This window comes from Bombus huntii, unplaced genomic scaffold, assembly GCF_024542735.1.
Source record: "Bombus huntii isolate Logan2020A unplaced genomic scaffold, iyBomHunt1.1 ctg00000179.1, whole genome shotgun sequence".
Taxonomy (NCBI): domain Eukaryota; kingdom Metazoa; phylum Arthropoda; class Insecta; order Hymenoptera; family Apidae; genus Bombus; species Bombus huntii.
The window spans coordinates 1-12,500 of record NW_026099416.1 but is presented as its reverse complement, the minus strand read 5'-3'; the positions used below and the strand labels follow the sequence as shown (position 1 = coordinate 12,500).

General features: G+C 45.9%; 2 non-coding genes across 2 annotated transcripts; both read left to right on the top strand.

The window, feature by feature from the left end:
* Positions 1 to 5,322: 5,322 nt before the first annotated feature.
* On the top strand, positions 5,323 to 7,245 carry LOC126877518 (small subunit ribosomal RNA). Its single transcript, XR_007695090.1, has one exon. It is a non-coding gene; the product is annotated as a small subunit ribosomal RNA (ribosomal RNA).
* A 2,798-nt stretch (positions 7,246 to 10,043) lies between these two features.
* Positions 10,044 to 10,198, top strand: LOC126877509 (5.8S ribosomal RNA). Its single transcript, XR_007695082.1, has one exon. It is a non-coding gene; the product is annotated as a 5.8S ribosomal RNA (ribosomal RNA).
* The last annotated feature ends 2,302 nt before the right edge of the window (positions 10,199 to 12,500 follow it).

Here is a 12,500-nt window from a genome sequence, read left to right as displayed (position 1 = left end):
GCGTACAAACAGAAAGCAATACGCCGCTGGACTTAGTCGCGTGCGAGTAAAAAGCAATACGCCGCTGGACTTAGTCGCGTACAAACAGAAAGCAATACGCCGCTGGACTTAGTCGCGTACGAGCATAAAGCAATACGCCGCTGGACTTAGTCGCGTGCGAGTAAAAAGCAATACGCCGCTGGACTTAGTCGCGTACAAACAGAAAGCAATACGCCGCTGGGACTTTGTCTCCTGCGGTTAAAAAAAATAATTTCGCTACGTACGGCCGATGGTCGTGCGTAGCGATTTTTTTTTTTCCTTTAAATCAAACAACGAGACGCACGAATAGAAAGCGATACGCCGCTGCAACTTTGTCGCGTGCCAGTAAAAAGCAATACGCCGCTGGACTTAGCCGCTCGTGCTACCGCTGCGCGCGCACCTCCGAATCAGCGGGTATGCGCCGGAGTAGGTAACACTCTCTTAAGGTACGCCGTTCTGCGCAGCTCGTCTTGCGCGCGCGCGCGCGCGCGCTTTTTCAAATATTTTTAAACGTTTTTTCGCGTTTTTTCCCGTTTCTTCGCGTTTTTTCCCGTTTTTTCCCGTTTTTTTCCCGTTTTCCACGTTTTTTCCCGTTTCACGAGAGAGACGAAAACGAGGAAAATAATCGCGACAAATGCTCGCTCGCTGCGCTCGCTCGGACGAATATAGCCCAACCCAAAACCGATCCCGAGCGTTCGAACGAAGATTTCGATGAAATCGAAGAACGAACGCGAAAGGGATTGGTTTTGGGTTGGGCTATTTTTTTTTCGAGCGAGCGGAGCGAGCGAGCAACGCGTAAGAGCGTATCGTTGCGTCGCAGGGACTTTGAAATATTCGCCACTGTTCGAACGTTCGAGTCGAAATAACTCGAGAAAAAGCGTTATGACGCATCGAAATTATCAGTGAAATCGTTACGTATCGACGAAATCTAGTCGAAAGTAGCGATTTCACTTTATTTTTTTAAAAAATTTCGTCCTCCGGACCAACGTGACCGGGACGTTGGAACTTAGAATTTTTTCGCACCGTTACGAAAGTACCGAAAGTTCAACTCGAAATAACTCGGGAAAAAGCGTTATAAGGTATAGAAATTTTGCGTGAAATCGTTACGTATCGACGAAATCTAGTCGAACGTAACGATTTCACTTTATTTTTTTAAAAAATTTCGTCCTCCGGACCAACGTGACCGGGACGTTGGAACTTAGAATTTTTTCGCCCCGTTACGAAAGTACCGAAAGTTCAACTCGAAATAACTCGCCAAAAAGCGTTATAACGTATCGAACTTTTGTATGAAATCGTTACGTTTCGACGAAATCTAGTCGAAAGTAGCGATTTCACTTTATTTTTTTAAAAAATTTCGTCCACCGGACCAACGTGACCGGGACGTTGGAACTTAGAATTTTTTCGCACCGCTACGAAAAGGCCGAAAGTTCAACTCGAAATAACTCGCCAAAAAGCGTTATAACGTATCGAAATTTTGCGTGAAATCGTTACGTTTCGACGAAATCTAGTCGAAAGTAGCGATTTCACTTTATTTTTTTAAAAAATTTCGTCCTCCGGACCAACCTGACCGGGACGTTGGAACTTAGAATTTTTTCGCCCCGTTACGAAAGTACCGAAAGTTCAACTCGAAATAACTCGCTAAAAAGCGTTATAACGTATCGAAATTTTGTGTGAAATCGTTACGTATCGACGAAATCTAGTCGAAAGTAGCGATTTCACTTTATTTTTTTAAAAAATTTCACCCTCCGGACCAACGTGACCGGGACGTTGGAACTTAGAATTTTTTCGCCCCGTTACGAAAGTACCGAAAGTTCAACTCGAAATAACTCGCTAAAAAGCGTTATAACGTATCGAAATTTTGCGTGAAATCGTTACGTTTCGACGAAATCTAGTCGAAAGTAGCGATTTCACTTTATTTTTTTAAAAAATTTCACCCTCCGGACCAACGTGACCGGGACGTTGGAACTTAGAATTTTTTCGCCCCGTTACGAAAGTACCGAAAGTTCAACTCGAAATAACTCGGGAAAAAGTGTTATAAGGTATAGAAATTTTGTGTGAAATCGTTATGTTTCAACGAAATCTAGTCGAAAGTAGCGATTTCACTTTATTTTTTTGAAAAATTTCATCCTCCGGACCAACGTGACTGGGACGTTGGAACTTAGAATTTTTTCGCACCGCTACGAAAAGGCCGAAAGATCCCCTCCAAATAACTCGTTAAAAAGTGTTAGAAGGTATGAATATTTTACAAGAAATCGTTATAACTCGATAAAATACGTCGGGATTAAGCGTTTATATCGTCGGCAGACGGATATAAAAACGTTTGGACCGACACGACCGGTCGTTGGAACATAGAAAAATTCCGAGCCGGTACGTTGGGACTTAGAAAAATTCCGAGCGCGAAAAAGTTTTTTCGAGTTTATTCGTTAAAAAGCGTTACAAGGTATGAATTTTTTTGCATAAATCGACGTAACTCGACGAAATACGTCGGGATTAATGGTTTATTTCCGTCCGAGAACGATTTTTAAAAACGGACCTATGCGGCCGGTCGTTCGTACTTAGAAAATTTTCGGACCGAACACTCTTTTTCGATTAATTCGTTAAAAAGCGTTATAACGTACGAATATTTTTCAAGAAATCGTTATAACTCGATAAAATACGTCGGGATTAAGCGTTTATATCGTCGGCAGACGGATATAAAAACGTTTGGACCGACACGACCGGTCGTTGGAACATAGAAAAATTCCGAGCCGGTACGTTGGGACTTAGAAAAATTCCGAGGGCGAAAAAGTTTTTTCGAGTTTATTCGTTAAAAAGCGTTACAAGGTATGAATTTTTTTGCATAAATCGACGTAACTCGACGAAATACGTCGGGATTAATGGTTTATTTCCGTCCGAGAACGATTTTTAAAAACGGACCTATGCGGCCGGTCGTTCGTACTTAGAAAATTTTCGGACCGAACACTCTTTTTCGATTAATTCGTTAAAAAGCGTTATAACGTACGAATATTTTTCAAGAAATCGTTATAACTCGATAAAATACGTCGGGATTAAGCGTTTATATCGTCGGCAGACGGATATAAAAACGTTTGGACCGACACGACCGGTCGTTGGAACATAGAAAAATTCCGAGCCGGTACGTTGGGACTTAGAAAAATTCCGAGGGCGAAAAAGTTTTTTCGAGTTTATTCGTTAAAAAGCGTTACAAGGTATGAATTTTTTTGCATAAATCGACGTAACTCGACGAAATACGTCGGGATTAATGGTTTATTTCCGTCCGAGAACGATTTTTAAAAACGGACCTATGCGGCCGGTCGTTCGTACTTAGAAAATTTTCGGACCGAACACTCTTTTTCGATTAATTCGTTAAAAAGCGTTATAACGTACGAATATTTTTCAAGAAATCGTTATAACTCGATAAAATACGTCGGGATTAAGCGTTTATATCGTCGGCAGACGGATATAAAAACGTTTGGACCGACACGACCGGTCGTTGGAACATAGAAAAATTCCGAGCCGGTACGTTGGGACTTAGAAAAATTCCGAGGGCGAAAAAGTTTTTTCGAGTTTATTCGTTAAAAAGCGTTACAAGGTATGAATTTTTTTGCATAAATCGACGTAACTCGACGAAATACGTCGGGATTAATGGTTTATTTCCGTCCGAGAACGATTTTTAAAAACGGACCTATGCGGCCGGTCGTTCGTACTTAGAAAATTTTCGGACCGAACACTCTTTTTCGATTAATTCGTTAAAAAGCGTTATAACGTACGAATATTTTTCAAGAAATCGTTATAACTCGATAAAATACGTCGGGATTAAGCGTTTATATCGTCGGCAGACGGATATAAAAACGTTTGGACCGACACGACCGGTCGTTGGAACATAGAAAAATTCCGAGCCGGTACGTTGGGACTTAGAAAAATTCCGAGGGCGAAAAAGTTTTTTCGAGTTTATTCGTTAAAAAGCGTTACAAGGTATAAATTTTTTTACGGGAATCGTTCTATCTCTATTAGATACGTCGGGATTAAACATTTTTATCGATTTTTTCAAAAAATTAGCGTTCGTCGAACTGACACGACTGGGATATTTTTCTAATTTTTTCGTTAATTAACGTTACAAGGTATATATTTTTTTGCATATTTCTACTTATTTTAACGTATTGTAATTGATTATAAACTTATTTTTTGTCCGTATTCGATAAAAGAGTATGTTTACTGATGCAATTTTTCGGTGAAAAAAAAAATTAATTTTTTGGTAAAAATGCATTTCTATTATGTTAATAAAACGTCTGGTAATGTATTTCGATGGTTGGATATTGGCTTTGTATAGTAGTGATCGAGCGTTCGCGAGACTAAGTTCCAGCGTCCCTTCCGAACGGTACGTTGCTACGGAGGTTTTGCACCGTAAGCGCGCGGCCGCTAGCCCGGCCGGCGCCGGCCTTCCGGCTGGCGCTTTCGTATCTATAAGAGAGACGTCGAGCCGGACGGTTCGGTCGGAACAGCGTTGAGCGCGTGGCTATTCTACGGCCTCGGTTGAGAATTCAGTCACCGCTCCTCGAGTCTTAGTGTATTTTACGCTATTTCTCGACTGTTCCTCCGTTCTCGTTCTGGTTTTTTCTCTACACTGCTGCGCCGCGGGTCGCTGTCCTGGACGTAATGACCAAATATCGTGGCAAGGTTCCCCTGAGTCGGGAAGCTGGTGACCTGTGTGTACGTATTCTAACAAAAATTGTTAGATGCGTGTGTGCTTGTACTAACTGAGCATCGATTCATTCAAAAGAGTATAACCGTCTGCTTTCTATAAAAACTTCTGCTTTCGCAGAAGTATCCGATGAGGCGGTAGGAGCGTACTATCTTTGCGTAGTATGTCTTCTGCCGAAAATGTTCTACCGATTGAAAGAATATTCTTACGGTATGTCCAGCGCGACGCACTGGGATACGCGCTTGTTCGTTCAGCGTGAGGTGCGTATACGTGCTTTACCGCTAAGATATTCTAATAAGTCTTTTTACACGAAGACAGCATTATGGAAATGTTCCTTTAGAAGTACGATTCTAAACATTTTATATAAGACTATGAGAAAGAGAGAGAGAGAAGAGAGGAGGTGGAGTTGAGAATTACAAAGTGGCTGCGAGCGGCGTTCGAAGATTATTACTGAACTATGGGTGTATCTCGAACGTCGCTAGGAGATATATTTTATAGATATATCTATCTTAAGAACGAAAAGTCTCGTCGTACGGTGCTTACGTCCCACCTACGACACGAAGAGAACTTAAACGAAATTTATAAGAATTGTTATACGAATAAGATCCCTGGTTGATCCTGCCAGTAGTCATATGCTTGTCTCAAAGATTAAGCCATGCATGTCTCAGTACATGCCGCATTAAGGTGAAACCGCGAATGGCTCATTAAATCAGTTATGGTTTCTTAGATCATACCTACATTTACTTGGATAACTGTGGTAATTCTAGAGCTAATACATGCAAACAGATTCCGACCAGAGATGGTAGGAATGCTTTTATTAGATCAAAACCAATCGGTGGCGGATGGCTCGTCTGTCCGTCCATCGTTTGTTTTGGTGACTCTGAATAACTTTGTGCTGATCGCATGGTCATCTAGCACCGGCGACGCATCTTTCAAATGTCTGCCTTATCAACTGTCGATGGTAGGTTCTGCGCCTACCATGGTTGTAACGGGTAACGGGGAATCAGGGTTCGATTCCGGAGAGGGAGCCTGAGAAACAGCTACCACATCCAAGGAAGGCAGCAGGCGCGCAAATTACCCACTCCCGGCACGGGGAGGTAGTGACGAAAAATAACGATACGGGACTCATCCGAGGCCCCGTAATCGGAATGAGTACACTTTAAATCCTTTAACGAGGACCAATTGGAGGGCAAGTCTGGTGCCAGCAGCCGCGGTAATTCCAGCTCCAATAGCGTATATTAAAGTTGTTGCGGTTAAAAAGCTCGTAGTTGAATCTGTGTGTCACAGTGTCGGTTCACCGCTCGCGGTGTTTAACTGGCATTATGTGGTACGTCCTATCGGTGGGCTTAGCTCCTCGCGGGCGGTCCAACTAATATCCCATCGCGGTGCTCTTCACTGAGTGTCGAGGTGGGCCGATACGTTTACTTTGAACAAATTAGAGTGCTTAAAGCAGGCTACCTTCGCCTGAATACTGTGTGCATGGAATAATGGAATAGGACCTCGGTTCTATTTTGTTGGTTTTCGGAGCCCCGAGGTAATGATTAATAGGGACAGATGGGGGCATTCGTATTGCGACGTTAGAGGTGAAATTCTTGGATCGTCGCAAGACGGACAGAAGCGAAAGCATTTGCCAAAAATGTTTTCATTAATCAAGAACGAAAGTTAGAGGTTCGAAGGCGATCAGATACCGCCCTAGTTCTAACCATAAACGATGCCAGCCAGCGATCCGCCGAAGTTCCTCCGATGACTCGGCGGGCAGCTTCCGGGAAACCAAAGCTTTTGGGTTCCGGGGGAAGTATGGTTGCAAAGCTGAAACTTAAAGGAATTGACGGAAGGGCACCACCAGGAGTGGAGCCTGCGGCTTAATTTGACTCAACACGGGAAACCTCACCAGGCCCGGACACCGGAAGGATTGACAGATTGATAGCTCTTTCTTGATTCGGTGGGTGGTGGTGCATGGCCGTTCTTAGTTGGTGGAGCGATTTGTCTGGTTAATTCCGATAACGAACGAGACTCTAGCCTGCTAAATAGACGTAACTTATGGTATCTCGAAGGCCCCCGGCTTCGGTCGGTGGGTTTTTACTACCAACGTACAAACAAATCTTCTTAGAGGAACAGGCGGCTTCTAGCCGCACGAGATTGAGCAATAACAGGTCTGTGATGCCCTTAGATGTTCTGGGCCGCACGCGCGCTACACTGAAGGAATCAGCGTGTTTTCCCTGGCCGAAAGGCCCGGGTAACCCGCTGAACCTCCTTCGTGCTAGGGATTGGGGCTTGCAATTATTCCCCATGAACGAGGAATTCCCAGTAAGCGCGAGTCATAAGCTCGCGTTGATTACGTCCCTGCCCTTTGTACACACCGCCCGTCGCTACTACCGATTGAATGATTTAGTGAGGTCTTCGGACTGGTGCGCGGCCAATGTGATAAGCATTGCCGATGTTACCGGGAAGATGACCAAACTTGATCATTTAGAGGAAGTAAAAGTCGTAACAAGGTTTCCGTAGGTGAACCTGCGGAAGGATCATTAACGATACGATACCAAAAGAATTTGACTTGAACACATATAAAAACTATGAAATATATATCACAATGGTCGGTAAGGAGCCGTACTCCTCCTGTATCGACGAAAGTATATACGACGTATTAACAAGCTATATACTTTAACAAACGAAAACGCCAGGGAGCTTGGCAACCTCCGTTGGCACGAATAGAAATATTCTTAAGGAGGAGACGACCCTCCAGCTACGGAATTATACGAAGAGAAGGTGGCACTCTCTCTCGATCATCGGGATGAAGAGATATATATATACAAGTATAAAAACGAAATGCGAATGAAACTTATTCGAGGCGCCTGCGTGAGGTCGTAAACAGAAAGACCCGCCGTCTCCGAATAAAACATATAACATATAATATATATATATATATATGAAATTCTAATAAAAGGGAACTCTAGCTTCGAAAGAGCCAACAAAAGTTAAGGCTCGATATCAAACGAAAAAATTACGATGGAAACCAGGTGTAAAGAGAAATGCAGTCGTGGCGCCTGCGAGAGGCCGTACACAGAAAGACCCGCCGTCACGATCTCGTATTTCGTATTTGCATCGTGGAAACCGTACAAACGAAATATAAAAGTCCATGCAAACTAATAAGAAAATCTCTAAAGTGCCTCGTGTCGGAGTGATCATGCTCGCCTATTCTCTTCTATGTTTCGTGGTCTGTGTTGCGTTTGTTCTCCTCCTAGCAACGGGACATATCGAAGACTCCTCTTTGGGATCGAACGAAGCGTCTAGAACGAGTCGACGAGAGCGAAAGAACTTGTAGCGAGTCGCGCAGAGCGAAAGGATACCGATATACATCTTCGAAGGTTCTCTTCGAAGATCCATGGATACCTTCTGCGTCGACTTCTCTCGTCTCTTTCATCGAAACTCTCGTCGTTCTCGAAACGTGCTTCCTACCCAAAGGGCGTGTGCTCTTCGTATGTCGTTTCGTTCGAAATAACGAAACCACGTGTAACATACTCGTGGATCGGGTAACCTAGAACGAAGACGCATCGCGTGGATGTTGGCCCGCTATGCGACGATGACCGATGATGATGATGATGATGATATGATGATGATGATGATGTCGATGTCGACGACGACGACGATGAAGACGATGTGTAGCAACGATTCGTAACTAGTCTAGCCGAAGTTCGTTCAGAGGGGAACGCCGCCGGCTTCGAAGCCTCGATGTCGTGAGTCGGACACCCGTGCCGTCGCTAGAGTTTTTCAAACTCTGCTTCTGGATATTGGGACGAAAGACCGCTCGAGGACGACGACAGCCGTGCGTGCGTATCCCATCGAATTTTTTTTACACCACCTGAACGAGACTAAAGTTTCGTCTAGTTGATCGTCTACCGTCGCATAATGTATATTATATACCGTTCAGAGGGGACCGGCTGTCTATCCTCGTTGTCGTGAGTCGGACACCCGTGCCGTCGCTAGAGTTTTTCAAACTCTGCTTCTGGATATCGGGACGAAAGACCGCGCGAGGACGACGGATGCGAGTCCCATCGAATTTTTGACTTACACACTACCTGAACGAGACTTAAAGTTTCATATAATATACCGTTCAGAGGGGACCGGCTGTCTTTCCTCGTTGTCGTGAGTCGGACACCCGTGCCGTCGCTAGAGTTTTTCAAACTCTGCTTCTGGATATCGGGACGAAAGACCGCGCGAGGACGACGGATGCGAGTCCCATCGAATTTTTGATTTACACACTACCTGAACGAGACTTAAAGTTTCATCCAGTTTGTCGTCTATCATCTCATATATAATATACCGTTCAGAGGGGACCGGCTGTCTATCCTCGTTGTCGTGAGTCGGACACCCGTGCCGTCGCTAGAGTTTTTCAAACTCTGCTTCTGGATGTTGGGACGAAAGACCGCGCGAGGACGATGGATGCGTGTCCCATCGAATTTTTGATTTACAAGACACACACTACCTGAACGAGACTAAAGTTTCATCGAGTTTATCGTCGCATAACCCGTTCGGAGGGGACCGGCTGTCTATCCTCGTTGTCGTGAGTCGGACACCCGTGCCGTCGCTAGAGTTTTTCAAACTCTGCTTCTGGATATCGGGACGAAAGACCGCGCGAGGACGATGGCTGCGAGTCCCATCGAATTTTTGTTTTTTTTTTTTTTTTAAAGAAAAAACACCACCCGAACGGAGATGTGTTCTATCTTTCGTCGATTTTTCATGCTTTCAGTCGGTCGCGTGGTCGCCATCCGTTCGGAGGGGATCGCCGGCTTCGAAACCTCGATGTCGTGAGTCGGACACCCGTGCCGTCGCTAGAGTTTTTCAAACTCTGCTTCTGGATATTGGGACGAAAGACCGCTCGAGGCGGACGGCCGCGCGAATCCCATCGAATCTTTACTATCACCCGAACGATGGAGAGATGCACGCGCGCTGTTTCTTGAATAATTGGACGAGAGAGTAGAATCAAACACATATATAACATGGGCTAGCCACCGTGCTTACTCGTTCGCGAGATCGTGTGCTGTACAGAGGATTCAGAATCGGGTGTATATATCCCCGTCGTTTCCTGACGAACGGAGCTTCGATCTCGATGGTTGTTATATATCATAATGTACTTTACGCCGGCCGGCGAACGCGCGTATCTTCGCGCGTTCGTCGTTTTCTTTTTTTTTCGAACGTTTTTGTGTCGTCAATCCTATGGCGACTTCTGCGCGTTCGATTCCCGTTGGTCGAACGTGACGGAACTCGGCTTCGCTAGAACCGAGAAGAGTACATTTGAGTATTGAACTGTTGTAAATTTATAAAAGATTACCCTGAACGGTGGATCACTTGGCTCGTGGGTCGATGAAGAACGCAGCTAATTGCGCGTCAACGTGTGAACTGCAGGACACATGAACATCGACATTTCGAACGCACATTGCGGTCCACGGATACAATTCCTGGACCACGCCTGGCTGAGGGTTGCTCACGTAAACCTAAGACTGCTTGCGTTGCGTATCGTTACTCTCCGTATCTGTCTCTCTCTGTCCCTTCTTGCCTTAACAACCCGCCGTCGTTCTTCTTTATATAAGAGAACGTTTCAGAGTCGGACGAAGGTACAAGAACGAGGATACGAATAAGAGCGGACGGAGAGAACATACGCGACGTACGAGCGATTGTTGGACGCTCGTCGGCGTTCGTCGCGGTCGTGCAGAGACCGTGCAAGTCGTACGCATGCTCGATATATAATCTATCGTGTTCACGGGAGACTACGAAACTCTACCTCTGTCTCTCTCTGTCCCTTCTTGCCTTGACAACCCGCCGTCGTTCTTCTTAAAAATTATAAGAGAACGTTTCAGAGTCGGACGAAGGTATACGAAGGGATACGAATAAGAGCGGAGAGAACCGGTCACGGACCTGCGTGAGTGCTCGCGGCGTCGTGAGTCGTCCTTACGAGGGCGACCGCCCGCTTATGCACCGCTTCGTGTATCGGTTATCGAACGTATATACTCGTAGTGTTCTCCTCGTGACCGATTTTTTTTTTCATATCAGGCGATATATGCTACGTTTGCCGGTGTTCGACGCACGAAGGTCCGCGCCCCCGACGTCGTCTTAAAAGAATATTATATTTGGCGAGACTGAGAGAGAAAGCAAATATGGGAACTCGGTCGAGAGAGGAGAGAAGAGAGAACCAAAAAAAAAAACCTAAACTCGATGGCGTGCGAAACTTTGCCATAATCTACCGTCTTTTCTTAAGACTCTCGTACAGCCCCAGGGATCGAATGCCCACTCCGTCTCTTCGCGAAAGCGACTGACAACAACGAGGACCGTCGCATCGATGGGTCGTCGTTGCGTTTTACACGCTCTGTGCTTTTTTACAAGCCCCGAAAGTATCAGCCGTAGATCCGGGAACGCACACGCGAGATTTCTTCGAGCGCTCTGACGACTTAGGGAGGTATGATCCCCAGCGTCGCGCGGAGATCGGAGAGTACACGTACTCGTATCGGGACGAATTTTCCCCGTCGTCGTGTATCTCTCTGCCCGCGCGCCTGGCTCCCGAAAAGCCACGTTCGTCGGAAATCTTACATATTATATATGTAACGCGTGTGCGAACTAGCGTGTGTCTAAGATCGGCTATACACGGGTGCTGCTGTAACTACAAGCTCGAGGTGTTTTCCGCAGCGTTTCTGTACCCGAGGAAGATGCGCATGTGAGTCCGTTACGAAGTTGTTCGTACGGTCGTCGTCGTCGGAGAGATCGTAGACGAGGAAGAAGACGATCCCCTTTGGCGAGGCTCGAGAAAAAAACTTTGAGAGAGACGAGGTATACACGCGCGTACGACTATGTCGTGCGCGCGTGTGATTTTTTTTTTATGGCAATTCGACGCTTCGAGAATAGAGAAAAGAGAGTGTTGGTCATCCCATGCCTCTTCGTCGTCTATCGCTGGACCGCGCATCCTAACGTCGCGCCGGTCGTCCAGTCCCCCGAACACACACACCCACCCGACGGTACGTCTCGCTCGCTTTTTCACTTGCGTGAGTTCCCGTACCGGGAACCGCTGGAATCGTCGAGAGAAGAGAAACGGCTGTAGGAGAAAAAGAGGACGGACGTTAAAAAACCGGACGATCGTTACACGGATGTCTTGCGTGAGTCTTAGCTCGAACATGATACGACGAACGAAGTTTGGCACTTTGGCGAGATGCATAAAACGCTCGTACATACATACATACATATATATTGTATATCGAATAGAGAGTGTTCTCCTTCTATTCGAATTTTTTTTCTCTTTGAGGCGATTTTCGCACAGAGAAATACACACACACACACCACCTCTCTCGCACCGAATCTTTCCGAGCTTTCGTTTTCTACGAGTCTACGCAAAACACGACACGAACGAATTTTCGTTTCGCGTCGTGACGTTGAAGCGACCTCAGAGTAGGCGAGATCACCCGCTGAATTTAAGCATATTACTAAGCGGAGGAAAAGAAACTAACAAGGATTTCCTTAGTAGCGGCGAGCGAACAGGAATTAGCCCAGCACTGAATCCCGCGGTTCCGCCGTTGGGAAATGTAGTGTTCGGGAGGATCCGATTGACCCGAGACGTCGAACCGCGTCCAAGTCCATCTTGAATGGGGCCATGTACCCACAGAGGGTGCCAGGCCCGTAGCGACCGGAACGCGTCCCGGGAGGATCTCTCCTTAGAGTCGGGTTGCTTGAGAGTGCAGCCCTAAGTTGGTGGTAAACTCCATCTAAGGCTAAATACAACCACGAGACCGATAGCGAACAA